This window comes from Balaenoptera borealis (assembly GCF_965194805.1).
Source record: "Balaenoptera borealis genome assembly, chromosome: 1".
Taxonomy (NCBI): domain Eukaryota; kingdom Metazoa; phylum Chordata; class Mammalia; order Artiodactyla; family Balaenopteridae; genus Balaenoptera; species Balaenoptera borealis.
Window position 1 is genome coordinate 128447254 of NC_138860.1, and position 14819 is coordinate 128462072.

Consider the following 14819-nt stretch of genomic DNA (forward strand, 5'->3'; position numbering starts at 1 on the left):
GACTAAGGGGGGCCCTAATCCAATGACTGATATCCTTATAAGATAAAAATTTGGACACTAACACACAGGTACAGAAGGGAGAAGGCTGTGTGAATATGGAGATTATTTTAACAAAATATAATATTTTGGTTTGGAACTCAGTTTAGCTAAAGAAATTTTACATTTGTTTGAGGTGGGGTAATATGCAATATTTGGTTTCGAGTCTCAGGTACTGATAGTGATTGGAAAGTTTGTTCTAGTGAATAGTTTAATCTTTCCTGTAAAATCTTATTGATTTCCATTGTAAATTATTTTATCTACTGTCTTTCATTCCCTATGCCTAGATGATCAGATATTCAAAAATAAGCGAGTTCAAATTAATAATGTTTTACTCTAGTCTTTCTTCAATATTTTTTGGTCAATTGCTTCATTCCCTTCAAACGATCTGTAATGCAAATGAAAGAATCTAAGAAGTCACAAGTTAGATTCTGACCTCTTAAATTAACTTCATTTAATAGCTCCAACTACAGGAAAGAGCAGACCTTCTTGCTATTCGGGTGAAAAGAATCACAATTTGAAATGTCAGTTGCCTCAGGCAGGCACATCACATTGAGTTGTATTTAAACATAGCTTAAAGTTAGCTTCACACTGAATTATAATAGAAAAGTCACTGACGTCATCTCTTTTAATCTATAGCAGAAAAAGGAAAAGAATTTTAGTATTCCTTAACTTAGGAAAAATGGTTCATATATATATACAATAGTCCACTATATTTACCTTATATAATAATTTTTCTCTGAAAAAATCTAAAAACGTGTATAGTTACCCAATAATTGATACAATTTGGTATAATATCAGCATATATATGAATTAATGTGATAAAAATATAGAGATAAAAAATTAGTTCCATAATTATTTTAGTTGGCAACAGTGAAGATTTCCAGTTAATGGTTATCTAAGGGAGATAAGACAAAAGCATTTTGAAGTCTGGAAGTATAAATTTGTGAAGAAAATAAAGCCATCCCAGACAGAACAGATTTTAAAAGAGGCTCTCTCCTATTTTAGGTAGATCCAGCTAAAGATCCATAAAACATTCCCAGGTTAGGCCAGCAATATCTTCTCACAATAAATTCTTTATAATACATACATTAACTTAAATTACTTGCTAAATATTTCTTAGTCCAAAAAAGGAAATCAAGACTACAAATAGAAACAATTGAGAAAATAACAAAAATACATCAAATTAAAAATTATTACAGCCTAAGTGATACTCAATAAAAAATGTATAACTTTAAATATTTTTAGTAAAATGAACTAAGAGATAATAGAGGACAGAAAAACTAGCAGCTCTTTAAAAATGAAGAAAAACGAGTAATATTAATAAAAGCAGAAGTTATTAGTGAAGGAAAACAATAGGACTTTGTTTATGCTTCAGCCATACTGGTGGTTTTTAGTCTCCTTTTTCTGTCTCAGGGCATTTTCATAAGCTGTTGCCTCAAACTGCAATGATATCTGCCTCTTCTTCTTCACCTAAATAACACTTATTAAATCTTTAGAGATCTCAGTTTAAACATTATTTCTTCAGAGGTTTCCTTGACACCCATATGGGTTAACTCCTTCTTGTATATGCATCCACACACCCTAGCTCTTATCACAATTACATTACTTATTCACTGCTAGATTATAAGCATCACAAAGGCAAGGACCATATCAGATCATTTCACCACTGAATCTCTAGTGCCCAACGTAGTGCTCTCCATATAAAGTGGGCTTGAAACATTTGTGTTAAATGAATGCATAAGTAAATAAATGAATGAAAGAAGTCTTGGGAGAAAATACAAACACAAAATTTTCCAGAAATTTGAATCCACAAATAAAAAAGAACCACAAATACACAAAATTAAGCATGGGAAAAGGAAAGAACAGATATTAAGGAGACTTTAAAGAGCCATATGGGTGTCAAGGAAACCTCTCTGAAAAAATGTTTAAACTGAGATCTCTATTAAGATTTAGTAAGTGTTATTAAGGTGAAAAGAAGAGGCAGTTTGAGGAAACAGCTTATGAAAATGCCCTGAGGCAGGAAAAGGAAGGTAGGGGTGGGGGGAATCTGCGTGGCTGAAGCAGAAAAAAGTCCTCCTTTGTGCACTAGAAACATTTCCTTTAAAGATGGTAACAAGGGACTTCCCTGTTGGCACAGTGGTTAAGACTCTGTGCTCCCAAAGCAGGGAGCCTGGGTTTGATCCCTGGTCAGGGAACTAGATCCCACATGCATGCTGCAACTAAGTAAGCCTGCCTGTTGCAACTAAGACCTGGTGCAACCAAATAAATTTTTTAAAAAGACATTATTTAAATAAATAAGTAAAGTTGGTAACAAGTCAGGAAGCCCACTAGCAACAGCTATTAAACACTGACTAGAAATTTCAGTACAATAAATAAGTCAGGAAACCAAAACATGACGTCCAGCTATTGTACCCGAAGGGTCAAAATTATTTTTATTTTCAGATGATACTGTTATCCAACTAAAAATGTAAGAGAAGAAACGGAAAAAGCTAAAAAATGTAAGAGAAGAAACGGAAAAAGCTAAAAAATGTAAGAGAAGAAACGGAAAAAGCAAAAACGATTAAAATTAACAGGAGAGTTTAGTAAGATACCTAGTCACAAAACTACGTACTTCGTTTCATGTTAGTCTCACCCTACTGACAGCAATGCTATTGGCTAGGAATGCTTGGGGCACTGTACTACTTGTGGCAGCTCCCCAACACATTTCCTCCAACAGAGCCAATGTTGTGGCTGGATCTGCCCTTGTGGTTCTTATTATGATTGCAACACATACCTCAGCAACAACTATCAAGGAACTTTGAAAAGACAAGGTTATTACTCACAGCTCTTAGAGAATACATGGCACACACCTGAGGGCTACACAGGGAAGTTGCAGGTTGAGAGAGAGGGAGAAAGCGTGTATCTGGGGTTCTACCTCTATTGGGGTCAAGGATGGGGTCCCTAGGGTTTCGTGGGCTTACTCTTTATTAGATTTAAAACATAAGAGCAGGAATTAGGGTGCAGGAAGGGAAAAGTCGGGTTACTGTTTTGCTAGCACCTGTGTCATACAGCTGATAATAAGTTGATTCAAGATGGATGCCTTTGAAACAGAGGCCTCAGCAATCGAAAGCTAAATGTCAGGCATTTATATTATAATCAAAAAAGCTTACTGTCAGGCACTTATACTACATATATTTATATAGTATAATACTAATTTTTAAGAAGATATATATCTGATTACATTCAAACATTCATGAGTATCTATCTCTGGGTGGAAGAATTACAGATGATTTTCCTTTCCTTTACACCTTTCCTTTACATTTTGATAGAAACTAATTTTATAATCAAGTTATAAGGGTATAAAATAATTATAAACATACCTACTTGCCAAAAAGAGCCTACAAATATAATTATATTCATAAGTATCAGTTATTATACAGTATAAAATAGCCTCAAGTTTTAATATAATTGTGTTTTCCTCCAAAATAAACAACCCCAGCCTCTGTAATAACTGGAGACATTTACTTCATCTCTACTTGTATAAGGAGAACCTTCCAGTGGCACTTGCCTGGCTCCACCTTCTACTCCTTAATTTAATTTCCAATTTGGGGAAACATGTCAATCATGAGAGTTACCTGAGAAGAGCAAATAACCAATTTTAAGTCAATAGCCTTAACATTATGTATAAGAATTTATCTGGCCTTCCTCTACTTTAACTTACTTCAGCTTTGTAAATGGCTCTTTTTTCCTTCTTTGATACTCAAAGACCTTTATTTTCACTTCAGATTTGTGTTTTGGATTGGTCAGACTAGCAGCAGTTAAATAAGAAAGAAAGAAAAGAATGAGAGAGGAAGGAAGGAAGGGAGGGAGTGAGGGAGAAAGGGAGGGAGGGAGGGAGGGAGGGAGGGAGGAGAAAGAAATTCATGAACTTAAAATCAAAAGAATGATGATGGATTAAAGAATGAAAATTCAAACTACACACTTCCTCTGACTTACTGGAGTCTAAATCCCTCTCTATATGATGCATGTTCAAACTGAATATTCATATATTAAGACAGAACAGAGAGGTAAAATGATAATTCAAATAGAGGGATAATGCTTTTAAAGGCATTTTAATACTTAAAATCAATTGTGTTACTGACACAGGAGTACAGAGCCTATAAAAAATGTTCTGAGTCCTAAAGTAATTCTTAGCAACTGCCAATATTTCCAAGTTATTCAGTTTTATTGCCAAAAAATATACTTGGATAATGTTGTCTAAGCTTGTTACAGATGTGCCTTTATTACATTATTAATAAATATCATATCCTTTTCTTTTAGGGGATGAAGGGAATAGAATAATAGAAGAAATATCCAATAAAAGGTTTGGGGATTTTTATAAAACTCTAGCCAAAAACATGTTCATTATACTTTAAAAGAGTAAATATTATGGCATATGAATTATATCTCAACTTTTTAAAAAACATTGCTCATTTTGCTATTTAGTATCCATTATCAAAAGGAGCAACATGACAGTGGCTTAACAAAAGATCTGGAAACTTTAATTCCTAATAATCTAATAATGCAGAAATAACATTAGCATAACCTAAAGAAATATATCATTAATTTGTCCCTTAGATTTTTCTCTCTTTTAAATATCAGCTCTCAACTGACCACTGATTAAGTGCTAGATTCCAATAATTTCATGCTTGAATTCTCTAAAATGCTAATTTATTATTATAAATGCTTGATATAAGACACAGAAGTAGGGGGTGACTTGAGCAAGACAGTAGAATAGGAAGCTCAAGACTATCCTTCTCACACTGAGACACCAAATTAACTACAATACATAGACCAATTCCCTTTGTGAGAAAAACCAGAAGTTAAGAGGCTCCTGTGCCACAGGCAAGCATGAAACCAGCTGCATCAAAGCCAACAAGAAAATTCATGGCACCCACTCTCCAGAGGCTCCCTGCCCCAGGTACAGCATGATCAGGAGGAAAGTCCCACCCCCCCCCCCCCACCCAGCTTCTTCCAGAGGAGGGGAAAAGTTGGAGCATGTGTCTAACATTTTGACTTTTCAGAGGGTTGCCCGAGGGACTGGTTTCTGTCTGGTCTGTCTCAGAGGGCATACTTCCAATCTCATTTTATGAGGCCTACATTACCCTGATACCAAAGCCAAAGACAAGAAATAAGACTATAGGCCAATATCCCTGATGAAGGTAGATGCAAAAATCCTCAACAAAATACTAGCAAACTGAATCCAATAGCACACTGAAAGGATTATACACCATGACCAAGTGGGACTCATCCTTGGGATGCAAAGATGTTTCAACATTAAAAAAAAAAAAAAAAGATTCACCACATTAATAGAACGAAGTAGAAAAAAATCGCATGATCACATTTGACAAAATTTAACACCTTTCATGATAAAAACACTCAACAGACTAGAAATAAAAGGAAATTAATTCAACATAATAAAAGCCATGTATGACAAGCCCATAGTTAACATCATACTTAATGGTACAAAACTGAAAGCTTTTCCTCTAAGATCAGGAACAAGGCAAGAATGTCATGTTTGCCATTAATATACTGTAGTCCTAGCTAGAGCAACTAGGAAAGAAAAAGAAAAGGCATCACAGTTTTAGAAAGAAGAAGTAAAATTATCTCTGCTTGCAAATAGTATAATCTTATATGTAGAAAACCCTAAAAGATTCCACCAAAAAAAAAAATGTTAGAAATAATAAACAAGTTGAGTAGAGTTGCAGGATAAAAAAATCAGCGTACAAAAATCAGTAGTATTTCCATATATTAACAATGAAAAATCTGAGAAGGAAATTAAAAAAAAAATCCCATTTAAATATATCATTAAAAAGAATAAAATACTTCGGAGGATCTCCCTGGTGGCGCAGTGGTTAAGAATCCGCCTGCCAATGCAGGGGACATGGGTTCGAGCCCTGGTCCAGGAAGATCCCACATGCTGTGGAGCAACTAAGCCTGTGTGCCACAACTACTGAGCCTGTGCTCTGGAGCCCGTGAGCCACAACTACTGAGCCCACGTGCCACAACTACTGAAGCCTGCGTATCTAGAGCCCAAGCTCTGCAACAAGAGAAGCCACCACCATGAGAAGCCCGTGCACTGCAATGAAGTGTAGCCCCTGCTTGCCGCAACTAGAGAAAGCCTGCGTGCAGCAACGAAGACCCAACACAGCCAACAATAAATAAATAAATAATTTATTAAAAAAAAAAAATTAAAATACTTAGGAATTAACTTAACCAAGGAAGTGAAAGACTTGTGCATTGAAAACTATAAAACATTGCTGAAAGAAATTTAAAATAACACAAATAAATGGAAAGACATTTTGTGTTCATGGATAGGAAAACATAACATTGTTAAAATATCCATACTACCAGAAGCAATCTACAGCTTCAGTGCAATCCCTATCAAAATGCCAATGCCATTTTACATTATTCTGCCATTATTACAGAAATATAAAAACCAATCTGAAAATTCATATAAAACCACAGAGGACCTTGATTAGCCAAAACAATCTTGACAAAGAAGAACAAAGCTAGAAGCCTCATACTTCCTGACTTCAAAACATATTACAATGTTACAGTAATCAAAACAGTATGGTACTGGCCTAAAGACAGACATATGGACCAATGGAACAGAATACAGAGCCCAGAAATAAATCCATGCATACATGGTCAAATGATCTTCAACAAGGGTGCCATGACTAAACAATGGGGAAAGGACAGTCTCTTCAACTAACAGTGCTGGGAAACCTGAATATCCACATGCAAAACAAAGAAAAAAAACTGGATCCTTATCTTATACCATACACAAAAATCAACTCAAAAGAGATCAAAGACTTAAATGTAAGACCTGAAACTATAAAACTCCTAGAAAAAAATATAGGGGAAAAGCTTCAAAACACTGACCTTGACAATGATTTCTTGGATTTAACACTGAAAATACAGGCAACAGGAGCAAAAATAGACAAGTGGGACCACATCAAAATTGGAAGCTTCTGTGCAGCAAAAGAAACACTCACCAGAGTAAAAAGAAACCCTACAGAATGGAGAAAATATTTGCAAATCATATATCTGATAAGGATTTAATATCCAAAGTATATAATGTACTCCTTACATACAACACAATAACATAAAAACAAATAAACCGATTTTTAAATGGGGCAAAGGACTTGAATAGACATTTCTCTAAAGAAGGCATACAAATGGCCAACAGGTATATGAAAGGATGCCCAACATCACTAATTCTTAGGGAAATGCAAGACAAAACCACAATGAGATATCTCACACCTGTTAGAATTGCCATTATTGAAACAATAGAAAACAACAAATGCTAGCAATGATGTGGAGAAACTGAAACTCTTGTGTGATTCTGGGAATGTAAAATGGTGCAACCACTGTGGAAAATAGTATGGAGGCTACTCAAAAAATTTCAAAAAGAACTACCATGTAATCTAGCAATTCTACTTCTGGGTATTTATCCAAAAGAATTGAAAACAGGATCTCAAAGAGATATTCACATTCCTATATTCATTGCTGCATCATCCACAATAGCCAAGATGTGGAAACAATCTAATGGTCCATCTGCAGACACATGGATAAAGTGTGGTATGTACATACAATCGAATGTTATTCAGCCCTAAAAAGGAAAGAAATCCTGCCATGTGTGACAATATGGATGAACCTTGAGGACATTACGCTAAGAGAAATAAGCCAGTCCCAGAAGAAAAACACTGTATGATTCCACTTATATGAGATAGCTAAAGTAGTTAAACCCATAGAAGTGGAAAATAAAATGGTGGTTGTCAGGGTCAGTGAGAAGGGGGAAATGGGAGTTGGGGTGGTTGTCAGGGTCAGTGAGAAGGGGGAAATGGGAGTTGGTTGCTTCAATAGGCATAGAGTTTTAGTCATACAAGATGGAAAAGTTCTAGATATCTGTTGTACAACAATGTGCATATAATTAACAATACTGTACTGTATACTTAAAAGTTTGTTAAGAGGGCAAGTTTCATATTAAGTGTCTTTTTAATCACAATTTTAAAAAACAGAGCCCATAAATGAGACCTATCTTAGATGGGCAGTTACTCCAAGACAAAGGAGGCAAGAATATACAATGGGGAAAAAACAGCCCCTTCAATAAATTGTGTTGAGAAAATTAGACAGCTACATGCAAAAGAATCAAACTGGACTACTTTCTCACACCATGCACAAAAATAAATTCAGAATGGATTAAAGACTGAAATTTAAAACCTGAAACCATAAATTTCTAGAATAAGATATACGGAGTACACTCTTTGACATCGGTCTTAGTAATGTATTTTTGGTTATGTCTCCTCAGGCAAGGGAAATAAAAGCAAAAATAAACAAATGGGACTACATCAAACTAAAAAGCTTTTGAACAGCAAAGGAAACTATCAACAAAATGAAAAGGCTGCCTACTGGATGGGAGAAGATTTTGCAAGCAACATATCCAATAAGGGTTAATATCCAAAATGTGCAAAAATTCATATAACTCAACATCAATAAAACAAACAACCCGATTAAAAAATGGGCAGAGGATATGAATAGATATTTTTCCAAAGAAGATATACAGATGGCCAACAGGTACATGAAAAGATGCTCAATATCACAGAAATGCAAATCAAAACCACAATGAGATATCACCTCACACCTGTAAGAATGACTATTGTCAAAAAGACAACAAATAACAAGTGTTGGTAAGGATATGGAGAAAAGGGAAATCTTATACACTATTGGTAGGAATATAAATTGGTGCAGCTACTACAGAAAACAGTATGAAGCTTCCTCAAAAAACTAAAAATAAGACTACCATACAGTCTGGCAATTCCACTCCTGGTATTTGTCCAAAGAAAACAAATACACTAATTAGAAAAGATATATGTATCCCTATGTTCATTGCAGCATTATTTACAATAGCCAAGAAATGAAACGAATATAAGGGCTGATCAAAAGATGAATGAATAAGGAAGACGTGGTATATGTATATATTTATACACAATGGAATATTACTCAGCCATAAAGAAGAATGAAATCTTGCCATTTGCCACAGTGTGCATGAACCTAGAGGGAATTAAACTAAGTGAAATAAGTCAGACAGAGAAAGACAAATACTGTATGATTTCACTTACATGTGCAATCTAAAAAACAAATCAAATGATCAAACATAACAAAACAGAAAGAGTTATAGATACGGAACAAACAGGTGGTTACCAGAGGGGAGGGAGGTGGGGGAAAGAAAGAAATAGGAAAGGGAGATTAAGAGGTACAAAATTCCAGTTGCAAAATCAATGAGTCATGGGTACAAAATGTACAGCATGGGGAACATAGTCAATAACTATGTAACATCTTTCAATGGTGAGAGATCAAAACTAGACTTATTGTGGTGATCATTTTGAAATGTACTGAAATACTGAACCACTATGCTGTGTAACAGGAACTAGCATAGTGTTGTGGGTCAATTATACTTCAAAAACTAACTGACTCATAGAAAAAAAGATCAGATTTGTGGTTGCCAGAGGCAGCAGGTAAGAGAAGAAGGAATTGGAGGAAGGCAGTCAAAAAGTACAAACTTTCAGTTCTAAGATAAATATGTACTAGGAAAACAAACAAACAAACAGATAGAAAGACACAGAAGTGGCAGAGGCAACATTCCACTGCAGAAGGGGAAGTTAAGAACCTTACCTGCATTCTTAGGAATGAAAGGCCAGGTGACTGCCACACAGAAGAGTGAAGTCTGGATTTTAGGGTACTTTTGATTTTAATGTACTTCTGTTAGATATGTTCATCTGAAGGAGCCTTGCATAGCTGAACAGAAGAATGACAGATAAGAATCCCCTGGTAGCCCTCAGGTCCTAATAATTCCAGAACATCTATCACGGTGAAACTTTTAAGTATAAATTAGAGAGATTAGACATTAGACTTTGGTTTTTAAATGTCTAAAAATTTCATAGATGTGCTTACTATTCTTCTGTAAATAACTGTATTTCTAATATGCTTAATATAAATGACCTGTATGTTTATTTAAGATTTTTAATTGTAATACTAGATATTCTGTACTGCCTGCCTCGCCTATAGCCACACCTGACTAGCCTGAGTGGGAGACGTTGTCCCAGGACAACTCACATACAAACTGGCCAGGGATCTACAACTTAAAATAACTTAGTTTAAAACTGAGGTTAAAAATTGAGTTAAGGGACTTCCCTGGTGGCTCAGTGGTTAAGAATCTGCCTGCCAATGCAGGGGACACGGGTTCGAGCCCTGGTCTGGGAAGATCCCACATGCCCCGGAGCAACTAGGCCCGTGTGCCACAACTACTTAGACTGCGCTCTAGAGCCCGTGCTCCGCAGCAAGAGAAGCCACCGCAAGGAGAAGCCTGCGAACCACAGCAAAGAGTAGTCCCCGCTCACCACAACTAGCGAAAGCCTGCACGCAGCAACGAAGACCCAACACAGCCAAAAATAAATTAATTAATTAATTTTAAAAAACTGAGTCAAATTTTTGACTGGATGCCATGAGGTAGAGAGAAGTCTAACCAGCTGTAGCTCTGCGCAAGCCAAAGTTCTGAGGGAACCAGAATTATGAGTCTAAGTGTTTCTGGAGGGTTGCCTCAGTCATAAATAGAAGAATAAAAAATTCAGTTTGCCATATCTTTTAGGATATCCCCTAAAACTTACATAGAGCTATTGTATTCACACTTAAGGCATCATAAAATATATACACATACTTTTCATTCTGCTTTTGGAAATACATACAGTTCCTACCCATATTTAAAAGTCAGGAAAGCCCTCTTCTCTCAATTTTGCTTTTACTTTTAATTTTCTCTTAAATGTGTAAATCAGTATTAAAGATCAATGGTACTGAGAATGGTAAAGCCTGGCAAAAGGGCTACTATAAACTTTATAGAGTAGATAGAATTTTAACAAACAGTAATTTAACATAATTATGTAGAAACTGTACTTTTGAAACCATCAAAAAGGCCATTCTAATCTAATGACATCTGTTTGACTGTTTATTGAGATTATACAAACATGTCCCTCACCAGTGACTTACCTGTAGAATTTATCTCTGGTGAAACTGCTTATCAGGCCAAGTCTGTCCTTGGCACCTCCCCTTAGTCACCTCTCGGCCTGTCCAGTACTGCTGTGTTACATCCTTTGTACTTCCCCAATCCTTAAGCCATTGCTCTAGGATTTTTCTAGATAAGCTTCCTCCTTAACAAAATGTAGCTGCCCTGAGCCCAGCCAGATTACAGGTTTAGGCATCTAATAAAACTGAATTTACTTAAAAGATTTATGACTCATAATATCAGTAGTTTCAAGCGTAAGCCTTCCAGATAACACCTAGGCCTGAAATGCACAAACTTAAAGGAAAAACTGAGTGGGAATTTTAGGCAGCATTTGAGACCTATAAGCTTTTGGCCTACTCACAACACATAGAGGTCAACATGCAATCTATGTCTAGGGTACTATGAAGAGCAGTAAGATATTTATTTGAAACTCATACTTTTTCAATTAGTAGTGTATAATGTATAGAACATTTTTCTTTAAATTGGGACATTTATAAAAGCTGTTGAATATATTTTCAGTGCCATTAGACTTCAAATGATTTTACTGAGGGATTTTCCATGAACATGAGAATGTATAAGCTACACTCTGGCACAGATGTTATACTCAAGTCTGAAGGCAGCCGAGCACACAGACAAAGGATATGGACTGTGGACTCATCTTTGGTTCAAATCATTGCTACTCACTGACTATATGACCTCTGGCAAGTGGCTTAACCAATCTAAACCTCAGGTTCCTCAACCATAAAATAGAGATTAAATAATAGAGAATTTTGAGGATTAAATGATAAAATGCATGTAAAGCACTCATCTAGTATAGTCGAAATACATAAGAACTCAATATATATTAGTTATTATCATTAATCAGCAGATTGTGTACTGAATATGTTTTTGATGTTTACCATTCGTAGTGGCTATAATTTAAAAATATTTTTTTAAACTAATGCAGCACCAATTTTGACTTAATATATTCTGGTTATTATATTCAAAATGAAAATGACTTTACTAGTTTTTTCGATTAAAAAACACCTAATCAGACATTCGAATCACAAAGAAAATTATAAAGGAAAAAATCACTCAAATTTATACATGTAGAGATATACCTCGTTATTACTTTAATAATAACATTTTTTGCCAAAACAGGATTAATCTACCATCTGTTTCTGTTTTTGAGATATAATTGTAGAGCTCTTGTTTCTTGATTTCTCTTCATAAACTAGCCATGAAAACGGAAAGGTAGCCTCTCTTTTTGGAGAAGCAGGAGAGAGTAGAAGTGAAGCCTCTGGAACCATCCTGCCTGGGTTCAAATTCCAGCTTTACTACTTACTAGACATAGCATCGTGGTTAAGTCACTTAAGCATCTCAGCTTCCTTATCTGTGAAATGGAGTTATTGGAAGGATTAAAGGAGTTAATACAGAAAGTGCTTAAAATAGTGCCTGGTACATAGTAAGAAGTATGTAAGAGTTAACTATTATTATATATGGTCATACAAAGGTACCTATGATATATTGTTATACAAATAAAAATCAGCTCATAGAACAAGTTATATACAATATTTCCCATTTGTATAAAAAGAACAAAGTATATAATAATACATCTATTTATATACATAAGCATAAAAATATTTTAAAGTCTCTATATACAACTGCTAATGTGATTCTTTTTTTTTTTTTAGTTTTGTTTTATTTGACTATATCTTAAACTATTTCATTATATCTATTCAGGCACAATAATTATATAATTCTAAAACAAAAACAAAACAAGTACATTCTGAGAGATATAGTTTCCTCCTTTCTCCTCTATCCTCTTCCTTCTCCCCACCTCACAGTTGCCCACTTGTATAGTTTTAATTTTTCCATTATTAAGATATAAATGCATAAATATATAGAAGTGCATAAACTATATGAATTATATTCACTTTCTTGCCAAAATAAAGCTAACTGCACAAAGTATTCTGATAGTCACTGACAATTTAGGTGTGCATAGTTAAAAGAAGTTCCTCCTTATGTCACAGCTGCCCAGTGCTCTCTTAGGAGGGTGCACCTGATTTATTCAATCCATGTCCTATTGACTGATGTTTCAATCTTATCACCAAAAATGCTGCAAAAATAGGTTTGTGTTTATGAAAAAATCTGCGTTTAATCTTTATATAAAATTGGAATAATTGTTAGGAAAGCAAACAAATTTCCCAACCCTAATGACAGGTACTCAATATTTTATATTCTCCATAGTCCTCTGGTTGCAATAATATCAAACTCCAACATTCCCTCTAAATTTAAAAATAATGGTTTTTATTAATCAAAAATTTTTAAATAGATCTTTATTGGACTATAATTTCTTCACCATACTGTGCTAGTTTCTGTTGTACAACAAAGTGAATCAGCCATATGCATACATATATCCCCATATCCCCTCATTCCTGAGCCTCCCTCCCACCCTCCCTACCCCACATCTCTAGGTCATCGCAAAGCACCAAGCTGACCTCCCTGTGCTATGTTGCTGCTTCCCACTAGCTATTTTATATTTGTTAGTGTATATATGTCCATGCTACTCTCACTTCACCCCAGCTTCCCCCTCCACTCCCCGGATCCTCAAGTCCATTCTCCATGTCTACGTCTTTATTCCTGTCCTATCCCTAGGTTCTTCAGAACTTTTTTTTTTAGATTCCATATATATGCGTTAGCATACGGTATTTTTTTTCTCTTTCTGACTTACTTTGCTCTGTATGACAGATTCTAGGTCCAACCACCTCACTACAAATAACTCAATTTCATTTCTTTTTATGGCTGAGTAATGTTCCATTGTATATATGTGCCACATCTTCTTTATCCATTTATCTATTAATGGACACTTAGGTTGCTTCCATGTCTATGTCCTGGCTATTGTAAATAGTGCTGAAATGAACATTGTGGTACATGTCTCTTTTTGAATTATGGTTTTCTCAGGGTATATGCCCAGTAGTGGGATTGCTGGGTCATATGGTAGTTCTAATTTTAGTTTTTTAAGGAACCTCCATACTGTTCTCCATAGTGGTTGTACCAATTTACATTCCCACCAACAGTGCAGGAGGGTTCCCTTTTCACCACACCCTTTCCAGCATTTATTGTTTCCAGATTTTTTGATAATGGCCATTTTGACAAGTGTGAGGTGATATCTCATTGTAATTTTGATTTGCATTTCTCTAATAATTAGTGATGCTGAGCATCTTTTCATGTGCCTCTTGGCCAACTGTATGTCTTCTTTGGTGAAATGTCTGTTTAGGTCTCCTGCCCATTTTTTAATTGGATTGTTTGTTTTTTTGATATTGAGCTCCATGAGCTGTTTGCATATTTTAGATATTAATCCTTTGTCCCTTGTTTCATTTGCAAATATTTTTTCCCATTCTGAGGGTTGTCTTTTCGTCTTGTTTATGGTTTCCTTTGCTGTGCAAAAGCTTTTAAGTTTCATTAGGTCTCATTTGTTTATTTTTGCTTTTATTTTCATTACTCCAGGAGGTGGGTCAAAAAAGATCTTGCTGTGGTTTATGTCAGAGTGTTCTTCCTGTGTTTTCCTCTAAGAGTTTTATAGTGTCCAGTCTTACATTTAGGTCTTTAATCCATTTGGAGCTTATTTTTGTGTATGGTGTTAGGTAGTGTTCTAATTTCATTCTTTTACATGTAGCTGTCCAGTTTTCCCAGCACCACTTATTGAAGAGGCTGTCTT